Here is an 18533-nt window from a genome sequence, read left to right as displayed (position 1 = left end):
CGAATGATCCACCGAGTGATCTACTGAGCGATCTATTGGGTGGCACACTGAATGACACACCCAGCGATCCACTGCACGACTACCAAATGATCCACAGGTGATCTACTGAGTGACCCACTGAGTGGTCCACTGAGTGATCCACCGAATGATCCACCAGGTGATCCACCAGGTGATCTACTGGTCGATCTACTGAGTGACACACCGAGTGACACACCCAGTGATCCACTGCACAATTACCAAATGATTCACTCGGAGATCCACACACGATTACCAAATGATCCACCAGGTGACCCACAGAGTGATGCATCGAGTGATCCATTGAATGATCCACTGGGCGATTACTGAAACATCCACCAAGTGATCAACTGAGCTACTTATCAAGTGATCCACTCAGTGATTACCAAATGATCCACTGGGTGATCCCAAATGATCTGCTCGATACCATGGCATGATTCGACCATCAGTAAATCCGTTCTACTAGTGTCCCGGGTAACATTCCTCGACTCAAACAACAGCCCCCGCCCCCGGCCCCAAACGCAACGAATGAACTGGTCACCTCTCCCAATGCTGCTTCTGGGCATTGTCGGTGCAGAATGGCCGACAGAGTTACCTAGCGAACACTCACTGTTCTCCAAGGGTAACTGAAGCAGCTTGAGGTTGCGAAGGGCCGATATAAATGCAGATATTATCGGATTACTGAATTCTTGCGGGAAGAGATGTCAATGACATCCACTAGCGAACACTCCTTGCCTTACTCTCACACATACCCGTGAAAGTGGTGTCCACAGAATAACAGGAAACATTTGTTTGGTTAATGGGCGGAGAGGGTTAGAAACATAGAAACATAGACATTTACAGCGCAGAAGGAGGCCATTTCGGCCCAGCGTGTCCACGCCAGCCGACAAAGAGCCGCACGGCCCTCGGTCAGCAGCCCTGAAGGTTACATATAAACCTATGAACAATGAACAATGGCAGACAGGTAAAGAGCCTCTAGCCCAACCAGTCCGCCCCACACAACTGCGATACCCCATGCATCGCAACATTCTACACTCCACCCCACCCAGAGCCACGCGATCTCCTGGGAGAGGCTAAAAACCAGATAAAAACCCAGGTCAATTAGGAAAGAAAATCTGGGAAAATTCCTCTCAGACCCATTCAGGCGATCGAAACTAGTCCAGATCATCACTCAGGCCATATTCAATTCCCTGAAGTACTTACCATTGTATCTGCGCCAGCCTACAAGAGGTTATCCAGTCTAATTCCACTTACCAGCTCTAGGTCTGTAACCCTGTAGGTTACGGCACTTCAAGTGCCCATCCAAGCACCTTTTAAATGTGGTGAGGGTTTCTGCCTCTATCACCCTTCCAAGCAGTGAGTTCCAGACCCCCACCACCCTCTGGGTGAAGAAGCCTCCCCTCAAATCCCCTCTAAATCTTCCACCAACCCCCTCATAATTGGCCCCTCCACCAGGGGAAATAGGCCCTTGCAATCCACAATGTCCAGGCCCCTCAAAATTTTATACACCTCAATGAGGTCTCCTCTCAGCCTCCTCTGTTCCAAGCAGAACCATCCCAGCCTATCCAATCTGTCCTCATAGCTAAAATTCTCTATTCCTGGCAGCATCCTCGTAAATCTCCTCTGCACCCTCACCAGTGCAATCACATTCTTCTTATAATACGGCAACCAGAACTGCATGTAGTGTTCCAGCTGTGGCCTAACCAGTGTATTATACAATTTAAACATAACCTCCCTGCCTGTAATTACTCGGCCTATCCCTTTTTCCCTTCTTAAACAAGGGTATCACATGAACAGTCCTCCAGTCCTCCGGCACCATGCCTGAATCCAAACAGGACTGGAAAATGATGGTCAAGGCCTCTGCTATTTCCTCTATTGCTTCGCTCAACAGCCTGGGATGCATTTCTTCTGGGCCTAGGGACTTATCTACTTACAAAGCTTCTAAACCCCTTAATATCTCCTCTCTCACTATGTTCATTTCATGCAGAATATCACACTCCTCCTCAATAGCAGTATCTGCATTACCCCTTCCCTTTGTGAAAACAGATGCAAAGTATTCATTAAGAACCCTACCAACATCTTCCGCCTCCACACAGAGAGATTACCCTCATGGTCTCTAATAGGTCCTCCCCTTTCTTTAGTTACCCTTTTGCTCTTAATATATTTATAGAAGATCTTTGGGTTTCCCTTGATTTTACTGGCCAAGAATTTTTCATACTCTCACTTAGCATTCCTAATCTCTGTTTTAATTTCACCTCTGAACTTTTTATATTCCTCCAGGGATTCTACAGTACTTAGCCGTCAGTATATGACATAAACTTTGCTTTTTTTTTCTTAATCCTCCCCTGTAAGTCCCTAGACATCCAGGGGGCTCTAGAATTATTTTTCCCAGCCTTTTTCCTTAAGGGCACATGTTTGGCCTGAGCCTTCCAGATCTCCTCCTTGAATGCCTCCCACTGTCCCGACACTGATTTTCCCACAAGTAGCTGTTTCCAGTCCACTATGGCCAAATCACTCCTTAACTTAGCAAAGTTAACTTCTCCCCAATTTGGAACTTTTATTCCAGGCCTATCCTTGTCCTTATCCATAACTGCCTTGAATCTGACTGAATTATGGTCACTGGCACCCAAATGCTCTCCCACTAATACCCCTTCAACCTGACCAGCTTCATTCCCCAAAACTAAATCCAAAACTGTCCCCTCTCATGTTGGGCTTGTTACATACTGACTAAAAATGTTCTCTTGAATGCATTTTAGGAATTCCGCACCCTCTATACCCTTCATACTAAATTTGTCCCAATCAATATTCGGATAGTTAAAATCCCCTACTATTACTATCCTATGGTTTTTGGACTTCACAGCAATTTACCTACATATTTGCTCCTCTATCTCCCTCCCACTATTTGGGGGTCTATAATACACACCAGCAGTGTGATCGCCCCTTTTTTATTTTTCAATTCGACCCATATGGCCTCAGTTAATGATCCCTCTAACATATCATCTCTCCTCAGAGCTGTAATCATTTATTTAATCAATACCATGACTCCCCCTCCCTTTTTTACCCCCCTCCCTACCCTGTCTAAAAATCCTGAAACAGGAATATTGAGCTGCCAAACCTGCCCCTCCTTCAGCCATGTCTCTGTAATGGTTATAATGTCATACTCCCAAGTTCTCTCAGCTCACCTGCCTTATTTGCTATACTCCTTGCATTGAAGTGTATACCATTCAGTACAGGAAGACCTCCTTGATTACTACTTACTAACCCTTGTTTCCTCTGTCTTACAGATTCACTTTCTGCATTCTTGCCTTCAAATTTCAGCTTTACTGAATTTGTTCTCAGATTCCCATCCCCCTGCCAAGCTAGTTTAAACTCTCCCCAACAGCACTAGCAAAACTCCCTGCAAGGATATTGGTCCTGTTGAGGTGCAACCCGTCCGGTTTGTACAGGACCCATCTCCCCCAGAAGCGGTCCCAATGCCTCAGGAATTTAAAGCCCTCCTTCCTACACCAACTCTCCAGCCACGTGTTCATCCTCTCTATCCTTCTATTCTTGTACTCATTAGCACGTGGCACCGGTAGTAACCCGGAGATTACTACCTTTGAGGTCCTACCCTTTAATTTTTCTCCTAACTCCCTAAATTCTGCCTGCAGGACCTCATCCCTCTTCCTACCTATGTCGTTGGTCGCGATATGGACCACGACCTCTAGCTGTTTACCCTCTACCCCCAGAATGTCCTACATCCGCTCTGTGACATCCTTGACCCTGACACCAGAGAGGCACCATACCATCCTGGAGTTATGTCTATGGCTGCAGAAACACCTGTCTATTCCCCTAACTACTGAATCCCCTACCACTATAGCTCTTTTGTTCTTCGTCCTTCCCCCCTGTGCAGCTGAGCCACCCGTGGTGCCTTGGACTTGGCTCTGGCTGCACTCCCCAGAGACACCATCGCTCCCACCGGTGCTCAAAAGAGAATATCGGTTGGAAAGCGAGATGGACTCACGGGGGGACTCCTGCACTACCTGCCTAGCGTCTGGTGGTCACCCACTTCCCCTCTACCTTTAAGCTGCAGGGTGATCAGCTCCTGAAACGTGCTATCCACGTAGCGCTCAGCCTCGCGGATGCACCGTATTGACTCCAGCCGCCGCTCAAGCTCCGAAACGCGAAGCTCGAGTAGTTGAAGCTGGAGACACCTCCTGCACACAAAGTTGTCTCGGCCGCATGAAGCGTCCAGGACTTCCCACATGCCACAGGGCAAGCGCTCCACAGGACTGAGCTATCCTGCCATCCCTCTCATGAAATTTATCTGATTATAAAAGAGAGAGAGAGATACTTACCAATCAAACAGCCAATCACTTACCTCCCGAACTCTCGACCATTGGGAGTGTGCTTTTGGGGAGATGCTTCCTGAACTATTTCCTGGTTTGTCGTGGGAAGTAAGAGATGAAATCTGCAAACCAGTAGCCAAATCCACTCTGCACAATCTGTTCAAAGTTATATACAGAGATCCACAGTAGAGAATGGTGACCCTCTCCCAATCCTGCTTCTGATTATACCCATAATCAGTGAGAATACGAATCCACTTGATCAGTGCACCAGGACTCAAGGAGGAGGTTTCTGCAATAATGGGCCGGATCTTGCTGGAGTGGGCCTCTCGCAACAAGCTCCGTTAGTTTCCTGCAACCTTCAGAAAACATAATTTGTTCCGTAACTTGCGGAATTAAAAAAAAAAAATCATTTATGGGAATGAGGAGGAATTTCTTCTCTCAGAGGGTTGTAAATCTGTGGAATTCTCTGCCCCAGAGAGCTGTGGAGGCTGGGTCATTGAATATATTTAAGGTGAAGATAGACAGATCTGTGGGCGATAAGGGGATAAAGGTTTATGGGGAGAGGGCAGGGAAGTGGAGCTGAGTCCATGATCAGATCAGCCATGATCTAATTGAATGGCGGAGCAGGCTCGAGAGGCCAAATGGCCGACGCCTGCTCCTATTTCTTATGTTCTTATGTGGGCATCACTGACAAGGGCGGCATTTATTGCCCATCCCTAATTGCCCCTTGAGAAGGTGGTGGTGAGCCGCCTTCTTGAACCGCTGCAGTCCGTGTGGTGAAGGTGCTCCCACAGTGCTGTTAGGGAGGGAGTTCCAGGATTTTGACCCAGTGACGATGAAGGAACGGCCGATATATTTCCAAGTCAGGATGGTGTGTGACTGGGAGGGGAACGTGGAGGTGGTGGTCTTCCCATGCGTCTGCTGCCTTTGTCCTTCTAGGTGGTAGAGGTCGCGGGTTTGGGAAGTGCTGCTGAAGAAGCCTTGGCGAGTTGTTGCAGTGCATCTTGTGAATGGTACACACTGCAGCCACGGTGCGCCGGTGGTGGAGGGAGTGAATGTTTAAGGTGGTGGATGGGGTGCCCATCAAGCGGGCTGCTTTGTCCTGGATGGTGTCGAGCTTCGCGAGTGTTGTTGGAGCTGCACTCATTCAGGGAAGTAGAGAGTGTTCCATCACACTCCTGACTTGTGCCTTGTAGATGGTGGAAAGGCTTTGGGGAGTCAGGAGGTGAGACACTCGTCGCAGAATACCCAGCCTCTGACCTGGAATGACGGGACCGACTGCCTATCTCCTTAATCAATGAGATTTAATGGGTTGAGAAAGATAGAGAGGAAGGACTGAGCAGGAAAGTGGGTGAATTAGAGTCAAATCTGGTACAGAAAGAGAAATAAAGAGCGGGACAAAATGATTGGGTTAATGGAGAGAGAAAACGGAAAAGAAAAGTAAGAAGAAAAACAGAAATTTGAAATTTAAAAGGCTAGAAATTTGTTGTAACCAAGAAATGAGCAGTGCTTATAGTAAAACTGGTTAAGCTGCACCACCTGAAAATCGTCTAGGATGCACAAAGTTCATGCAACTCCTCATTAAAATGATTGTTGTCATGATTCTAGTCTAAAACCTCAAGCCCATTGTCGTTACACTGAAAAGCTGGACCAATATCGGGGGCAAGTAATGATTGCCACAGGCTTTTTTCACTGCTTAGAGGGGAGGTTGATTGATGGGGCAGCACCTCATTGTCAGGATCATTGGGTGTGCAGCTGCCCCAACAACCATAAGGAGCTCAAGAAGAAGGAAGAGTTCTGTACAAATGTCGTGGTGTCTGTCATTTCAGTTTTGTGCCCAGGAGGACGCTGTGATAGCAATTGTACATCCCTGTCTGGAGTAAAAATAAAACAGGGAAGGTGGCTCAACCGTGGAAATTAAGGATAGTGTTAAAACCAAGGAAGAGGCATAAAAATTGGCTAGAAAAAGTAACAAACCTGAGGACTGGGAGAAATTTAGAATTCAACAGAGGAGGACTAAGTGTTTAATTAAGAGGGGGAAAATAGAGTATGAGAGGAAGCTTGCAGGGAACATAAAAACTGACTGCAAAAGCTTCTATAGATATGTGAAGAGAAAAAGATTAGTGAAGACAAATGTAGGTCCCTTGCAGTTGGATTCAGGTGAATTTATAATGGGGAACAAAGAAATGGCAAACCAATTGAACAAATACTTTGGTTCTGTCTTCACGAAGGAAGACACAAATGACCTTCTAAATGTACTAGGGGACCGAGGGTCTAGTGAGAAGGAGGAACTGAAGGATATCTTTATTAAGCGGGAAATTGTGTTAGGGAAATTGATGGGATTGAAGGCCGATAAATCCCCGAGGCCTGATAGTCTGCATCCCAGAGTACTTAAGGAGGTGACCCTAGAAATAATGGATGCATTGGTGATCATTTTCCAATAGTCTATCGACTCTGGATCAGTTCCTATGGATTGGAGGGTAGCTAATGTAACACCACTTTTTAAAAAAGGAGGGAGAGAGAAAACGGGTAATTATAGACCGGTTAGTCTGACATCAGTAGTGGGGAAAATGTTGGAATCAATCATTAAGGATGAAATAGCAGCGCATTTGGAAAGCAGTGATAGGATCGGTCCAAGTCAGCATGGATTTATGAAAGGGAAATCATGCTTGACAAATCTTCTGGAATTTTTTGAGGATGTAACGAATAGAGTGGACAAGGGAGAACCAGTGGATGTGATGTATTTGGACTTTCAAAAGGCTTTTGACAAGAGATTGGTGTGCAAAATCAAAGCACATGGTATTGGGGGTAATGTACTGACGTGGATAGAGAATTGGTTGGCAGACAGGAAGCAGAGAGTCGGGATAAACGGGTCCTTTTCAGAATGGCAGGCAGTGACTAGTGGAGTGGCGCAGGGCTCAGTGCTGGGACCCCAGCTATTTACAATGTACATTAACGATTTAGATGAAGGAATTGAGTGTAATATCTCCAAGTTTGCCGATGACACTAAACTGGGTGGCGGTGTGAGCTGTGAGGGGGACGCTAAGAGGCTGCAGGATGACTTGGACAGGTTAGGTGAGTGGGCAAATGCATGGCAGATGCAGTATAATGTGGATAAATGTGAGGTTATCCATTTTTGGGGCAAAAGCACGAAGGCAGAATATTATCTGAATGGCGGCAGATTGGGAAAAGGGGAGGTGCAATGGTTCATCAGTCATTGAAGGTTGGCATGCAGGTACAGCAAGTGGTGAAGAAGGCAAATGGTATGTTGTCCTTCATAGCTAGGGGATTTGAGTATAGAAGCATGGAGGTCTTATTGCAGTTGTACAGGGCCTTAGTGAAGCCTCACCTGGAATATTGTGTTCAGTTTTGGTCTCCTAATCTGAGGAAGGATGTTCTTGCTATTGAGGGAGTGCAGCGAAGGTTCACCAGACTAATTCCCGGGATGGCTGGACTGTCATATGAGGAGAAACTGGATCAACTGGGTCTTTAATCACTGGAGTTTAGAAGGATGAGAGGGGATCTCATAGAAACATATAAGATTCTGACGGGACTGGACAGGTTAGATGCGGGAAGAATGTTCCTGATGTTGGGGAAGTCCAGAACCAGGGGACATAGTCTTAGGATAAGAGGTAGGCCATTTAGGACTGAGATGAGGAGAAACTTCTTCACTCAGAGAGTTGTTAACCTGTGGAATTCCCTGCCACAAAGAGTTGTTGATGCCAGTTCATTGGATATATTCAAGAGGGAGTTAGATATGGCCCTTATGGCTAAAGGGATCAAGGGGTATGGAGAGAAAGCAGGAAAGGGTTACGGAGGGTATGATCAGCCATGATCTTATTGAATGGTGGTGCAGGCTCGAAGGGCCGAATGGCCTACTTCTGCACCTATTTTCTATGTTTCTATGTGAGACAGGGATAGTATAAGAACATAAGAACATAAGAATTAGGAACAGGAGTAGGCCATCTAGCCCCTCGAGCCTGCTCCGCCACTCAACAAGATCATGGCTGATCTGGCCGTGGACTCAGCTCCACTTACCCGCCCGCTCCCCATAACCCTTAATTCCCTTATTGGTTAAAAATCTATCTATCTGTGACTTGAATACATTCAATGAGCTAGCCTCAACTGCTTCCCTGGGCAGAGAATTCCACAGAGTCACAACCCTCTGGGAGAAGAAATTCCTTCTCAACTCGGTTTTAAATTGGCTCCCCCGTATTTTGAGGCTGTGCCCCCTAGTTCTAGTCTCCCCGACCAGTGGAAACAACCTCTCTACCTCTATCTTGTCTATCCCTTTCATTATTTTAAATGTTTCTATAAGATCACCCCTCATCCTTCTGAACTCCAACGAGTAAAGACCCAGTCTACTCAATCTATCATCATAAGGTAACCCCCTCATCTCTGGAATCAGCCTAGTGAATCATCTCTGTACCCCCACCAAAGCTAGTATATCCTTCCTTAAGTAAGGTGACCAAAACTGCACGCAGTACTCCAGGTGTGGCCTCACCAATGCCCTGTACAGTTGCAGCAGGACCACCCTGTTTTTGTACTCTATCCCTCTCGCAATGAAGGCCAACATTCCATTCGCCTTCCTGATTACCTGCTGCACCTGCAAACTAACTTTTTGGGATTCATGCACAAGGACCCCCAGGTCCCTCTGCACCGCAGCATGTTGTAATTTCTCCCCATTCAAATAATATTCCCTTTTACTGTTTTTTTTTCCAAGGTGGGTGATCTCACATTTTCCGACATTGTATTCCAAACCTTAGCCCATTCGCTTCACCTATCTAAATCTCTTTGCAGCCTCTCTGTGTCCTCTACACAACCCGCTTTCCCACTAATCTTTGTGTCATCTGCAAATTTTGTTACACTACACTCTGTCCCCTCTTCCAGGTCATCTATGTGTATTGTGAACAGTTGTGGTCTCAGCACCGATCCCTGTGGCACACCACAAACCATCGATTTCCAACCTGAAAAGGACCCATTTATCCGGCTCTCTGTTTTCTGTTAGCCAGCCAATTCTCTATCCATGCTAATACATTTCCTCTGACTCCGCGTACCTTTTTCTTCTGCAGTAACCTTTTGTGTGGCACCTTATCGAATGCCTTTTGGAAATCTAAATACACCACATCCATCGGTACACCTCTATCCACCATGCTCGTTATATCCTCAAAGAATTCCAGTAAATTAGTTAAACATGATTTCCCCTTCATGAATCCATGTTGCATCTGCTTGATTGCACTATTCCAATCTAAATGTACCGCTATTTCTTCCTTAATGATAGCTTCAAGCATTTTCTCCACTACAGACGTTAAACTAACCGGCCTATAGTTACCTGCCTTTTGTCTGCCCCTTTTTTAAACAGGGGCGTTACATTAGCTGCTTTCCAATCCGATGGTACCTCCCCAGAGTCCAGAAAATTTTGGTAGATTATAACGAATGCATCTGCTATAACTTCCGCCATCTCTTTTAATACCCTGGGATGCATTTCATCAGAACCAGGGGACTTGTCTACCATGAGTCCCATTAGCCTGTCCAGCACTACCCCCCTAGTGATAGTGATTATCTCAAGGTCCTCCCTTCCCACATTCCCGTGACCAGCAATTTTTGGCATGGTTTTTGTGTCTTCCACTGTGAAGACCGAAGCAAAATAATTGTTTACGGTCTCAGCTATTTCCACATTTCCCATTATTAAATCCCCCTTCTCATCTTCTAAAGGACCAGCATTTACTTTAGTCACTCTTTTCCGTTTTATATATCGGTAAAAGCTTTTACTATCTGTTTTTATGTTTTACGCAAGTTTACTTTCTTAATCTATCTTTCCTTTCTTTATTGCTTTCTTAGTCATTCTTTGCTGTCGTTTAAAATTTTCCCAATCTTCTAGTTTCCCACTAACCTTGGCCACCTTTTACGCATTGGTTTTTAATTTGATACTCTCCTTTATTTCCTTGGTTATCCACGGCTGGTTATCCCTGCTCTTACCGCCCTTCTTTTTCACTGGAATATATTTTTGTTGAGCACTATGAAAGAGCTCCTTAAAAGTCCTCCACTGTTTCTCAATTGTGCCACCGTTTAGTCTGTGTTTCCAGTCTACTTTAGCTAACTCTGCCCTCATCCCACTGTAGTCCCCTTTGTTTAAGCATAGTACGCTCGTTTGAGACACTTCTTCCTCACCCTCAATCTGTATTACAAATTCAACCATACTGTGATCACTCATTCCGAGAGGATCTTTTACTAGGAGATCGTTTATCATTCCTGTCTCATTACACAGGACCAGATCTAAGATAGCTTGCTCCCTTGTAGGTTCTGTAACATACTGTTCTAAGAAACAATCCCGTATGCATTCTATGAATTCCTCCTCAAGGCTACCCCGTGCGATTTGATTTGACCAATCGATATGTAGGTTAAAATCCCCATGATTACTGCCGTTCCTTTTTCAAATGCCTCCATTATTCCCTTGATTATTGTCCGCCCCACCGTGAAGTTATTATTTGGGGGCCTATAAACTACGCCCACCAGTGACTTTTTCCTCTTACTATCTCTAATCTCCACCCACAATGATTCAACATTTTGTTCATTAGAGCCAATATCATCTCTCACAACTGCCCTGATATCATCCTTTATTAACAGAGCTACCCCACCTCCTTTCCCTTCTTGTCTATCTTTCTGAATTGTCAGATAGCCCTGTATGTTTAATTCCGAGTCTTGGCCACCCTGCAACCACGTTTCTGTAATGGTCACCAAATCATACCCATTTGTAATGATTTGTGCCGTCAACTCATTTACATTTATGATGGGGGTGTGGTGAGTTATGGGGATCTGGGGTTCTATTCATGCGAATCGGAGTCTGATGAGCCGATCTTGGACAGCCCATCGCTGCCTCCACACTCCCTCCTGCTCTTCCTCCTGGTCCTCCTCTTCCTCGTCCTCCTAATAAGGTGGTCCCACAATCCCTGGTGGAACGGGCTGCTCCCTCCTGATGGTCAAGTTGTGGAGCATGCAGCAGACTAACATGAAATGGGACACCCACTCAGCCGAGTACTGGTGGGCTCCGCCCAAGCGGAACTGTTGCTTCAATACTTGCATTGGAGGGTGTTCCGAGAAGGTTCACTAAGTTGATTCCGAGATGAGGGGGTTGACTTATGAAGATAGGTTGAGTAGATTGGGCTTATACACATTGGAGTTCAGAAGAATGAGAAGTGATCTTATTGAAACTTATAAGATAATAAGGGGGCTCGATAAGGTGGATGCAGAGAGGATATTTCCACTCATTGGGAAACTAAAACTAGGGGACACAGTCTCAGAATAAGGGGTCGCCCATTTAAAACTGAGATGAGGAGGAATTTCTTCTCTCAGAGGGTTGTAAATCTGTGGAATTCTCTGCCCCAGAGAACTGTGGAGGCTGGGTCATTGAATATATTTAACGGGGAGATAGACAGATTTTTGAGCGATAAGGGAGTAAAGGTTATGGGGAACGGGCAGGGAAGTGGAGCTGAGTCCATGATCAGATCAGCCATGATCTTATTAAAGGGTGGAGCAGGCTCGAGGGGCCGTATGGCCTGCTCCTGCTCCTATTTCTTATGTTCTTCTGTTCTTAAACCGATGGTCTGCCTGATGATGTTCCTGGTGGTAGCGTAAGCTCATTGTATGGGTGCAGAACATAAGTGTTCGGGTTGAGAAGGGGAGTCATGAGCCAGGTGGAGAGCGGATAGCCCTTGTCTGCGAGCAGCCAGCCGCAAACTTGACGTGGTGGCCGGAAGAGTGCTGGCACACCGGCCTGGCGTTTAAATAGTGTCGCTGGAGCCGGTTTCCTGCTGCTGCATGCCAGCTCAACCTGTCGCTGCTTTCTCCAGCCGGTCACTGCAATGGCCAAAACAAAGTTGGGAGCCCGGGCATCAAGTGAGCGTTGTACACTCACTGACGTCATCATGTCCATGATTATGATGTCCCCGGCGATCGGGTTTAGCGGCAGCGCTACTGGCAAGACGGTGTGCGGCGCAGGAACCGCCATCAGTTGGCGGGAGAGCGCTGAACGGTGCTAAACACACGAATTTCTCCCTCAAAACCTCTTAACTCTCGAATAACAATTGATTACCTGCAGGAATGAGAGTCAGCAGTTTAAATTGTTCCATTTCTGGGCCAGAGAGGTTGATTGTCATTGCATTAACCATTGTCACAACATTAAGCGGTACTCACCCTGGGCCCTAACTTTCTGTGGCGTGTTTAATGGGCAGTTAATGTGCAAATCCAGCAACATCTGGGGATTTGTAACTCACGCCGTAACTCTTCAGCCCCTGAACTCGCCGGCTGATTTGCGCATTAATAATAGCAAGTGTCATTAACAAGGCTGTGAGTTTGGCAGCAAGGTTTGGCCCAATGGTTTTGAAATCGAGTTGCGACAGAATGCTCGCCGACCAGCAATTCTGATACTGCTTTCTAAGCTGGATATCTGGGGCTCATGGGCCACACTGCTCAGGCTTGAGTTTGGACACCTCTGGTTTAGACAGAACACGAAAATGCTGACTGATTGAGGGGTGGAAATTCGGTCCTGCCATTTTTGAGGCGGTGACACCGGCTGAGTGCTGACTTTACCGCCTCAAACGGCAAAAATTCAGTTTTCCCGCCCAAAGGTAAGAGAGCAGCGCTAAAACCCCTCGGGCGCCCATGGAACAGCAGCTCAGGAAGGCGACTGAATTTCCCGAGATGAAATAAATGAAAAGAAAAGTTTCTGACACTTTCCCTCACCCACACTTCCCCACTGCTCCCATTAATACCGAAATGCTAAAAAAAAATGAACATAACCCCTGACCTTGCTCCCTGGAAGCTCCATCCCCGGGACCCCTGATGTCCCACCCCCTTCCTCAGGTAGTATGGACGCCGGCCGGTAAGGCCACCGTACTCAGCGAATATCGCCACGGCGGTGGCGAGGGGACGTTGCACGCTCGATGACATCACCACGCGGGTGGTGGCAGAGCGCGCGGCAGTACGTCTCGGCGCCCCCCCACCCCCCGTCCCCCCGCCGCCCAATTAAATTTACGGACAGCTGAGGTAGCCGGTCGCCGGCGACGGTAAGCACTTAGCCGGCCGTTAGCCGCCCCTCTCCAGCGCTAACCGGCGGCCATAGAAACGGAAGTTTGACCCCCGAGAGCTTGGCGGGTCGGGGAGAGCGACACACAATGCTCCCATTACAGCGTGTGCGGACGCGCGGCGCTCTTGAACTCCCGCGTAGCCGGCCCGCCATTTTAAACCGGGCGCTATCTTAAACCTGCTGCGCCCCCTTAATCGGGCCGCGCACCCCACCCCCCCCAAAAATAAAAGTGAACATTGGCGACAAGGGCTTTGAGATTCAGCTGTAGGATAGCAGCGTCAGCAATTTAACAGATGCAACTAAACTTCCCCTGTGTGGCGTTTTAGTCAAGGAGAAAAAGTGTTTAACACAGTGGAGGGAGGAACAGTAAATGAACAGTTTAAGCGTTGAGACACAGTAGTTTGAGAGGCAAGGCTGTCTTACGGCAATGAGGATCTTTGGGAGGCTATTATTTAATTGGACAGATGATATTTGCCGGCTGTCGGGGCTGGAAGCAGAAGGTTAACTCCCTTTAAAGTTCACATCTCCGTTTTCATACTTTCGAATGCTTAACCTTAAGGTGATGGTGGAACCATTAAATCTACCTTTAGTTGGCAGTAACTGAAATTATCCAATATAATAATGTGAGGAAAATACAGCTGTCAAGACACATTAACACCTGCAACGTTTTCTGATTTGATTCCACGGAACAAAAAAATAAGGGACCAATTCCCACAGCTCCCGTTGCAGTTGCCAGCGAAAGTGGATTGTTTGATGCCATTTTTCCCTCGCTTGTCCTCCCGAGCAGTGAGGACACAGGCAGGCTGCCCGGACTGGGCGAGGAGGGGTCGAGCATCTTTGTTCAAGAAAGGCGCGGTCTGACTAAAAACAGAAAGTTACACGCCACAGCGTCAGGTCAGTTGCATGTGTCACGGGATCAACATCTCATCCCCACCCCCACCCCCACATGGAATGTCACAACTGACCCACCAGGATTCCATTCTCCCCCCCGCTCCCCATCCCCGAGTGGGTACGTCTGTCAAAACTGTTCGAGTTGTTAACATTTAAACTTTGATATTTGGATTGCTTATGGCAGCCTTAAAGGGGCACCGTCTCCATTTAAAAAAATAAATGCTTGGCAAACCGTTCGGCAAGCTTGTCAGCTGTGGCTCAGTGGGCAGCACCCTCACCTCTGAGTCAGAAGGTTGTGGGTTCAAGTCCCACTCCAGGGCCTTGGGCACAATAATCTAGGCTGACATTCTCAGTGCAGTGCTGAGGAAGTGCTACACTGTCGGAGGTGCTGTCTTTCGGATGAGACATTAAACCGAGGCCCCGCCTGCTCTCTCAGGTGGATGTAAAAGATCCCACGGCACTACTTCAAAGAAGAGCAGGGGAGTTATCCCCAATGTCCTGGCCAATATTTATCCCTCAATCAACATCACTAAAACAGATTATCTGGTCATTATCACATTGCTGTGTGTGGGAGCTTGCTGTGTGCAAATTGGCTGCTGCGTTTTCCACATTACAACAGTGACTACACTCCAAAAGTACTTAATTGGCTGTAAAGCGCTTTGAGACATCCTGAGGTCATGAAAGGCGCTATATAAATGCAAATCTTTCTTTCTTTTCTGTGACATAAATCATGACCAGATTTACCGGCACATTACCTGTGTGTGAACCGCAGTGACTGAAATAGCGCACAACTTTTCTGCTTTTCTTTCATCTTTCAATGGGAAGTAGGTTTGCCAACAAGCATTTTCTTGAAGGTTGCCCCATTAATATTCAGCTCCTTTTAGCTGACTAGGCCTCGCCTGCCCAGCAGAGGGCAGCACAGAGCCGGCACTGTGGACTGATGTGGAGGAGGGGGGAGGGTTCGGTGGGATGTGGGGGAGGGGGTTTTGGGATGTGGGAGTGGGGGAGCAGTCGTTGGGATACGGCGCAGGGGGAGGGGGTTTTGGGATGTGGGGGAGGGGGAGGGGTCAGTGGGATGTGGGGGAGGGGTCAGTGGGAGTGGGGGTGGGGGAGGGGTCGGTGGGATGTGAGGGAGGGGGAGGGGTTGTTGGGATGTGGCGCAGGGGGAGGGGGTTTTGGGATGTGGGGGAGGGGAGGGGTCAGTGGGATGTGGGGGAGGGGAGGGGGTCAGTGGGATGTGGGGGTGGGGGAGGGGTCGGTGGGATGTGGGGGAGGGGGAGGGGCTGTTGGGATGTGGCGCAGGGGGAGGGGGTTTTGGGATGTGGGGGAGGGGGATGGGTTTTGGGGATGTGGGAGAGGGGGAGGGGTTTTGGGGATGTGGGGGAGGGGGAGGGTTTTTGGGATGTGGGGGAGGGGGAGGGGTTTGGGGATGTGGGGGAGGGGTCGGTGTGAGTGGGGGAGGGGTCAGTGGGATGTGGGGGAGGGGGAGGGGTTGTTGGGATGTGGCGCAGGGGAGGGGGTTTTGGGATGTGGGGGAGGGGTCGGTGGGAATGGGGGGGGAGGGGTCGGTGGGAGTGGGGGTGAAGAGGGGTCGGTGGGATGTGGGGGAGGGGGATGGGTTTTGGGGATGTGGGGGAGGGGGAGGGGTTTTGGGATGTGGGGGAGGGGTCGGTGGGAATGGGGGGGGGAGGGGTTGGTGGGAGTGGGGGTGACGAGGGGTCGGTGGGATGTGGGGGAGGGGGATGGGTTTTGGGGATGTGGGGGAGGGGGAGGGTTTTTGGGATGTGGGGGAGGGGGAGGGGTTTGGGGATGTGGGGGAGGGGTCGGTGGGAGTGGGGGAGGGGTCAGTGGGATGTGGGGGAGGGTGAGGGGTTATGCACTTGGCAGCTGGCTAGATTTGGAAAGAGGTTTCTGAGGAAACTGCCTGGGCGCCAAGCTCTGGAACTCACTCCCAAAACCTCTCTACCTCTCTTTCCTCCTTTAAGACACTCTTTAAAACCTATCTCTTTGACTCAGCTTTTGGTCACCTGCCCTAAGATCTCCTTGTGTGGCTCGGTGTCAAATTTTTTGTCTTATAACGCACCTGTGAAATGCCTAGGGACGTTTCACCACGTTAAAGGTGCTATATAAATACAAGTTGTTGTTGTTGGTTCGGACGTTCAATCAGAACCCGAATCTCTGTCTCCCAGCCCTGCTGTTCTGTGAATTTGAGAGCTAAATTTAACTCAATCGTGTTATTTTTAACATATTCTTGCATCAAGGTCTCCCCGAGGTGGCACATTCAGCAATTCCCGAAACCAGGCAGACACATTTTTAATGCAGTTTTAGGGACACTCGGGCAAAGGAAAGATGCAATATGTGATCGCCAGCAAATGGTTCATGGTGAGAGACCCAAAGACTGCTGCTGTATTCACTGAGCCAGAGAAGGTGCAGGCGGGGTAAGCTAATGGAAGTGTTTAAAATGATGAACGAATAATTAATGAATGATTACTTTAACGGTGGAGGGGGGGGGGGTTGTGGGGCTGGAGGAGATTACAGAGATAGGGAGGGGTGAGGCCATGGAGGGATTTGAAAACCAGGGATTTGAAAACAAGTACGAGAGTTTTAAAATTGTGCGTGTATTTTGGGGCATCCTGAATCTGTCCTTTGTTACAGTCTCCGCTTTATATTTCAGTGTCGGCTAGCTGCAGAAACCCAGGAATGTGCTGTTGGATAAGGATGTCACATCATCTGTCGTTCCAAAGACCCTCAGGCATTGTGTGTGAACATCCCATACCACGTGTCTGCACACCATGCTGCTTCTACGCTGTTATCGGCTGCTGCTTAGTCAAAGGTCGCCTCTGAGTCAAAGGTCGTGGGTTCGTATATCACCCAGAACCGTGAGTTCATAATCTAGGCTGACACTTCTGTGCTCTTGTAAAAGAAAAAAAACAAAGCCTTGCATTTCTATAGCGCCTTTCACAACCACCAGACGTCCCAAAGCGCTTTACAGCCAATGATGTACTTTTGGAGTGTAGTCACTGTTGTAATGTGGGAAACGCGGCAGCCAATTTGCGCACAGCAAGCTCCCACAAACAGCAATGTGATAATGACCAGATAATCTGTTTTTGTTATGTGGATTGAGAGATAAATATTGGCCCAGGACACCAGGGATAACTCCCCTGCTCTTCTTCAAATAGTGCCATGGGATTTTTTACATCCACCTGAGAGAGCAGATGGGACCTCGGTTTTAACGTCGCAGCTGAAAGACAGCGCCTCCGACAGTGCAGTGCTCCGTCAGTACTGCCCCTCCGACAGTGCAGCACTCCCTCAGTACTGCCCCTCTGACAGTGCAGCACTCCCTCTGTACTGTCCCTCCGACAGTGTAGCACTCCCTCAGTACTGCCCCTCCGACAGTGCAGCGCTCCGTCAGTACTGCCCCTCCGACAGTGCAGCACTCCCTCAGTACTGCCCCTCCGACAGTGCAGCACTCCCTCAGTACTGCCCCTCCGACAGTGCAGCACTCCCTCAGTGCTTTCCCCTCCAACAGTGCAACCCTCCCTCAGTACTGCCCCTCCGACAGTGCAGCACTCCCTCAGTACTGCCCCTCCGACAGTGCGGCGCTCCGTCAGTACTGCCCCTCCGACAGTGCAGCGCTCCCTCAGTACTGCCCGTCCGACAGTGCAGCACTCCCTCAGTACTGCCCCTCCGACAGTGCAGCACTCCCTCAGTACTGTCCCTCCGACAGTGCAGCACTCCCTCAGTACGGCCCCTCCGACAGTGCAGCACTCCCTCAATACTGCCCCTCCGACAGTGCAGCACTCCCTCAGTACTGCACTGGGAGTGTCAGCCTAGATTTATGTGCTCAAGTCCCTGAAGTGGGACTTGAACCCACAACCTTCTGACTCAGAGGCGAGGGTGCTGCCCACTGAGCCACTGGTACAACAACTTGTATTTATATAACACCTTTAACGCAGCAACTGATCCAAAGGCACTTCACAGGTGCGTTATCAAAGAAAATTTGACACCGAGCCTTATAAGGAGATATTAGGACAGGGGACCAGGGGTAGGTTTTAAGGAGCGTCTGAAAGGAGGACAGAGAAGTGGAGAGGATGACACTGTTGGAGATGAGTCTTTCGGATGAGATGTCACATCGAGGCCTAATCGCCCCATCTACATGGATGTAAAAGATCCCGTGTCACTATTTGAAGACGAGCAGGGGAGTTCACACTGGT

Source organism: Pristiophorus japonicus, chromosome 21 (assembly GCF_044704955.1).
Source record: "Pristiophorus japonicus isolate sPriJap1 chromosome 21, sPriJap1.hap1, whole genome shotgun sequence".
NCBI classification, from domain to species: domain Eukaryota; kingdom Metazoa; phylum Chordata; class Chondrichthyes; family Pristiophoridae; genus Pristiophorus; species Pristiophorus japonicus.
Note: the sequence above shows the minus strand (reverse complement) of the source record.